This window comes from Prionailurus bengalensis, chromosome C2 (genome assembly GCF_016509475.1).
Source record: "Prionailurus bengalensis isolate Pbe53 chromosome C2, Fcat_Pben_1.1_paternal_pri, whole genome shotgun sequence".
Lineage (NCBI taxonomy): Eukaryota > Metazoa > Chordata > Mammalia > Carnivora > Felidae > Prionailurus > Prionailurus bengalensis.
Genome location: NC_057350.1, coordinates 26,232,405 through 26,239,012, shown reverse-complemented (window position 1 = coordinate 26,239,012; position 6,608 = coordinate 26,232,405). Strand labels below are relative to the sequence as shown.

General features: G+C 40.6%; 1 pseudogene; it reads left to right on the top strand.

The window, feature by feature from the left end:
* The first annotated feature begins 5,198 nt into the window (after positions 1-5,198).
* Positions 5,199-6,132, top strand: LOC122490946 (annotated as a pseudogene).
* Positions 6,133-6,608: the final 476 nt, after the last annotated feature.

Here is a 6,608-nt window from a genome sequence, read left to right as displayed (position 1 = left end):
AGCACACACACACACACACACACACACACACACACACACCTATACTTAAAAAAAAAACCAAAAAAAAAACCCAAAAAACAAACAAACAAAAAAACCCTAAAAAGATAAAACTGACTGGGAAGGATCTAATTTTATTTTATTTTATTTTATTTTATTTTATTTTATTTTATTTTATTTTATTTTATTTTATTTTATTTTTTTTATATATATGAAATTTATTGACCAATTGGTTTCCATACAACACCCAGTTCTCATCCCAAAAGGTGCCCTCCTCAATACCCATCACCCACCCTCCCCTCCCTCCCACCCCCCATCAACCCTCAGTTTGTTCTCAGTTTTTAACAGTCTCTTATGCTTTGGCTCTCTCCCACTCTAACCTCTTTTTTTTTTTTTTCCTTCCCCTCCCCCATGGGTTCCTGTTAAGTTTCTCAGGATCCACATAAGAGTGAAACCATATGGTATCTGTCTTTCTCTGTATGGCTTATTTCACTTAGCATCACACTCTCCAGTTCCATCCACGTTGCTACAAAAGGCCATATTTCATTTTTTCTCATTGCCACGTAATATTCCATTGTGTATATAAACCACAATTTCTTTATCCATTCATCAGTTGATGGACATTTAGGCTCTTTCCATAATTTGGCTATTGTTGAGAGTGCTGCTATGAACATTGGGGTACAAGTGCCCCTATGCATCAGTACTCCTGTATCCCTTGGGTAAATTCCTAGCAGTGCTATTGCTGGGTCATAGGGTAGGTCTATTTTTAACTTTCTGAGGAACCTCCACACTGCTTTCCAGAGCGGCTGCACCAATTTGCATTCCCACCAACAGTGCAGGAGGGTTCCCGTTTCTCCACATCCTCTCCAGCATCTATAGTCTCCTGATTTGTTCATTTTGGCCACTCTGACTGGCGTGAGGTGATACCTGAGTGTGGTTTTGATTTGTATTTCCCTGATAAGGAGCGACGCTGAACATCTTTTCATGTGCCTGTTGGCCATCTGGATGTCTTCTTTAGAGAAGTGTCTATCTATTCATGTTTTCCGCCCATTTCTTCACTGGGTTATTTGTTTTTGGGGTGTGGAGTTTGGTGAGCTCTTTATAGATTTTAGATACTAGCCCTTTGTCCGATATGTCATTTGCAAATATCTTTTCCCATTCCGTTGGTTGCCTTTTAGTTTTGTTGGTTGTTTCCTTTGCTGTGCAGAAGCTTTTTATCTTCATAAGGTCCCAGTAATTCACTTTTGCTTTTAATTCCCTTGCCTTTGGGGATGTGTCGAGTAAGAGATTGCTACGGCTGAGGTCAGAGAGGTCTTTTCCTGCTTTCTCCTCTAAGGTTTTGATGGTTTCCTGTCTCACATTTAGGTCCTTTATCCATTTTGAGTTTATTTTTGTGAATGGTGTGAGAAAGTGGTCTAGTTTCCACCTTCTGCATGTTGCTGTCCAGTTCTCCCAGCACCATTTGTTAAAGAGGCTGTCTTTTTTCCATTGGATGTTCTTTCCTGCTTTGTCAAAGATGAGTTGGCCATACGTTTGTGGGTCTAGTTCTGGGGTTTCTATTCTATTCCATTGGTCTATGTGTCTGTTTTTGTGCCAAGACATCTAATTTTAATTAAATTCCAGAGTCCATTCTTTGAAGAGATCTTTTGGCTAAATCCAATCCAATCCATGGATAGCTCTGTACTGTTATCTTTCATCTTTTTTTTTTATATGAAATGTATTGTCAAATTGGTTTCCATAAAACACCCAGTGCTCATCTCAACAGGTGCCTTCCTCAATGCCCATTACCCACTTTCCCCTCCCCCCACCCCCATCAACCCTCAGTTTGTTCTCAGTATTTAAGAGTCTCTTATGGTTTGCTTCTTTCCCTCTCTGTAACTTCTTTTTTTCCCCCTTCTCCTCCCCCCTGGTCTTCTGTTGAGTGTCTCAGGATCCACATATGAGTGAAAACATATGGTATCTGTCTTTCTCTGCCTGACTTATTTCACTTAGCATAACACTCTCCAGTTCCATCCACGTTGCTACAAATGGGCAGATTTCATTCTTTCTCATTGCCAAGTAGTATTCCATTGTATATATAAACCACATCTTTATCCATTCGTATCTTTCATCTAAGATCCATTCCTGGAAATCTTGTCTGGACTCAAAAGGCAAGACCTCAGAGAATACTTGATGTATATGATCTTTGTCAGCATCCACTTTTCTCTGTCTATACGTGGTTTCCCTCTGACCATTAATCTCCTGTTAAGCACTATTTCCCTATATCCCCATTTCCTCCCCCACCTAATTCCCTCCTTCTTCAAACTCATGTCCCAGTTTTCACCATGTCCTGCTGAGTCTGCTTCTTAAATGCACTCAATTCCATCCATGTCTTTCTTTCTCTACTATTCGGGTCTAACACTACCACTTTTCTGGTGTGACCCTCTACTACCATTTTTCTTTCTTTTTTTTAAAGTGTATGTATGTATGTATTATGTAATCTCCACATGCAGCATGGGGCTTGAACTCATAGCACCAAGATCAAAAGCCATGCTCTTTGGGCTGAGCCAGCCAGGCGCTCCTGTACTACTACTCTTCTTCTGGACTAATGCACAGTCTCCAGTGCAGCGGCAGTGATATTTCTGAGATGTAATTCTCTTTGTATTGGTTCCACATGTGGCTTTTAAGTAGCTTCATCCCCCGACCCGCGTAAGGAAAAAAAAAGTCAAAATTCCTGAAAAATACTGATAATAGATCTAGTCTTGCCAGATCTGGTCTACCCATATTTTCCCAGCCAGATGTTTGGCATTTCCACCTTGTTGTTCTTATTCACCATCTCTCTCCTGCTTCCCTCCCTTATCTTGCTTATTTCTCTCCCCACCATTGACCCCTTGGCCATTTCTTTCCATCCCTAAAAGATGCCCTACTTCCCCCCTGACTCCCCAAGACCTTCACTCACTCTCCAAATCCCTTTTCTCTCATCCTTCAGGATTGCATGCCCCCACTCAGCCCCCAGGAGAATCTCCCTGCCCCTTCTTTTCTATTAGTTTAGGTTGGGGTTCTCAACTATGCACCTCAGACATCCTCATCTTCTTCTTTAATAAACCATCCTCTTTTGTAATCGTGAGCTTGTTAAATATTTTGTAAATAAATACATTTCTTAACTATTTCAAAGAAATACATACATCCTAAAACCCTCATGGACCACATTATAGAGGAGTAGAAGATTCATCAGATTTGCAAAAATATGGCAAGTAAATGGTAGCAGGGTCTAATACCTATCCCTTCTCAGTGCAAAAGTTTTCTTTTACTATACAGATATTATCGAGAACTATTTTGCATTGCACTCTAAACCTGTGGGAAATTTTCTTCTTAATTAGTATGCTCTGAATTTAATTTTCTGTACCTTCCTTTCCTATCCTAAGTGAGAGTCCATTTAGGAGCTCTCAGTAGGAGGAACTGGATAATGTAGTTGAACATGTTATAATTCTAATGGAGAGAGTCAAGCATGCCTGGGATTACTCACAGAAAGTCCTGGCTATATCTGATAACAACCTTGGTTTTGTTACATGCCTGCATATGCATAGTTACATTCTTAAACTGATATCCAAACACAGTTAACTGTAATAACTGTTGCGTGCTTCTAGAGGATGTAAATATATCATGAAACAAAAAGTGTAATTGTGGATGGTAGGTAGCAATTCCAAAAAACTCATAATCACTGATCTATTTCTTCTCTTTTAAACCCTTTTGTGTTTAAGCTTCTAATGTATGTCTACATAACATATTCCCCCACCCTCCACTTTGATAAATATGTTTGATGAACACTTTGAAAACATATGTATTTTTCCTTGATTATTTCTAGAAGAACAGTTTTCAGATTTTTAGTTATTAAAAAATAGCTTTAGTTTAATTCTGAAAAATTTGCTTTTGTAGCGAGACATCTAGGTGTGTTCCTTGGAAGCTACTGAACACAACTCACAACTTTCTGTCATCTGTATCTATTCACAGTGAGAGAAAAAGTGCCTTTAGATCTATATATAGTGTTATGTCACTAGAGATCCTGTATTTTATTCCAACCGAACATAGTAGACTGTGGAAAAACAGACAGGAATATCTTGGTATTTTCATTATGACTGTGATTGACTTGCTCTGGTATTCCATCCTCCTAATGAATATAAAATCATTGCTGAAATGTCCCCATTCAGCAGAAATACATAAACAATGAAGGAAAAGTAATTTAATTTTAGCTTATATTTGACTGAATGGTTACCAGTTTGGGATAGCAGCCACAAAAAGCCAAGCAAATTCCAATGCTGTCAGGCAGTGTCTGGCAATAACAAGCAATTACAGTTTTCTTCTTAGAAAAGTCCCCAGATATTTCATCAAAAGTACTTAAGGTCAAATAAAGCATATATTCTCTTGCTTATGAACACGCATTCTAGAAACATCCTCCATGTGCTCTTTCTGGTTTGTGGCTGCTGTCGAGTTCCTTCTTTCCCCATTTTCAGGGACTTGCTTGCTCCACTTGACAAAATCCTCTGGTCATTCATACCCCGCCCTGCACGGACCTGCCACCTCGGCCCTCCTAGCCCCACTGCCAGTAGTAACCCATCTTGTCACTCCTCTTCTTGGTGCCAGGGGAGAGTTGAGTTTCACAACTCTGGGAATATAATGTACTTGGTATAGTCTCAAATGGAACTCTAAATGTGTTTCCCTTTAGGAATTACATGGTAGAATTCCTCCACACGTAGTGAATACATTCTCCCCTGTGCCTTGGAACCTAATCGTCACATGATAATGGTTGCATAGAAAGTATGTTGAACAACTGACTTGGGGGTGATTTGGGGAAAATTGTAATTGCCTGGACTTCTGGCACTATTCATATTCCTATACTATTTATATTCACTTAGTATCAAAATAAATGGTGATTTTAAGAAATATAGCAGTTTTGAAACAAAATAGACTACTGTTATAGGCGTGGTATAGCCATCAAGTCAAAAGTGAATGGCGAGGTACAGAAGACTGACTTCCGAGTGTGGCCTTCATCCCATATTTACAAAGTATTGTAATTCTAGAATTTCACCAAAAGATAACTATGTGAAACCTGTGAAATCAAGGTAACTAGGAATAATTTTGACTTTTCTTTTACACCACTCCTGCCCCTAAGACTCAATGTATATTAGAAAGCAGATTTAGCTTCTTCTCTGGGAAAACACCAAATGGTGGATGACACTGGTGGGGCCCTGGGATGGGAGGCCACAGTGCCTTCCGCAGCCGCATCTGGGGCCAGGGCAGGCCAAGGTGGGAGTCGGGTGGGAAGGTGGCCTGGTCTGGGGCGCGGGTGGGGTTGGGGCGGGGCCGCGGAGCTAGTGGAGGCAAAGCCTAAGGTGAGGAGTGGATCCCGGTCACCAAGCTGGCCACCTGGTCAAGAACATGAAGATCAAGTCTTTGGAGGAGATCTATCCCCATCAAGGAATCCGAGATCATTGACTTTTTCCGGGGGGCATCCCTCAAGGATGAGATTTTGAAGATTATGCCTCTGCAAAAACAGACCCATTCTGGCCAGTGGACCAGGTTCAAGGCATTTGTTGCCATCAGGGATTACAATTGACACATCGGTCTGGGTGCTAAGTGCTCCAAGGAGGTAGCTGCTGCCATCCATGGGGCCATCGTCCTGGCCAAGCTTTCCATTATCCCGGTTCAGCGAGGCTACTGGGGGAACAAGATTGGCAAGTCCCACACTGTCCCATGAAAGGTGACTGCCCCTGTGGCTCTACGCTGGTGCGCCTCATCCCTGCCCCCAGAGGCACTGGCATTATCTCAGCCCCTGTACCCAAGAAGCTACTGATGATGGCTGGTATGGATAACTGCCACACCTTGGCCAGGGCCTGCACTGCCACCCTGGGCAACTTTTGATGCCAGTTTTGATGCCATTTCCAAGACCTACAGCTATCTCACCCCTGACCTTTGGAAAGAGACTGTGTTCACTAACTCTCCTTATCAGGAATTCACTGACCATCTTGTAAAGACCCACACCTGAGTCTCGTGCAGAGGACCCAAGCAGATTTAGAAGTATACTGTGTTTTATTAGGTTATTTATAAAAATGTATTTTTGTATTTTATTAATTAAAAAAATTTTTTAATTCCAATTCATTTATATAGAGTGTTATATTAGTTTCAGGTGTACAATAATTCTAGGTTATTTATGTTTTTTAGAAATTCTTCCTAAAGGAAATGTTGTCTATTGAACCTTATTCACTGCTGTCCTTTGGGGGTTAGTGAGAAATAAATGGGTGACAAAGAAAAGAAGTTGTTGTATTGTTGAAATTGAATGTACAGGGTAGAAAAGTTCTGTGGCTTCAAGATTGGCGATGGATCTCATTAATTACAATTAAAAACTTGCAGTGGAAACCACCCAGGAAATAATTCTTTAGAGTAAAGTGCGAACAGCTTTTCAGAAAGGAATTAAGTGATTAAGTGGCCCCAAATGGTCTATCACATAATTGTATAATCATATGGATATTTTCTTTGATGAAAGAAAGACAGATAATGTGAGGACTATAAATAGGGAAGCAGACTGGGACAAATAAGCTAGATATAGGAAGGTCTTTTCTTCTTCAGCCAAAATC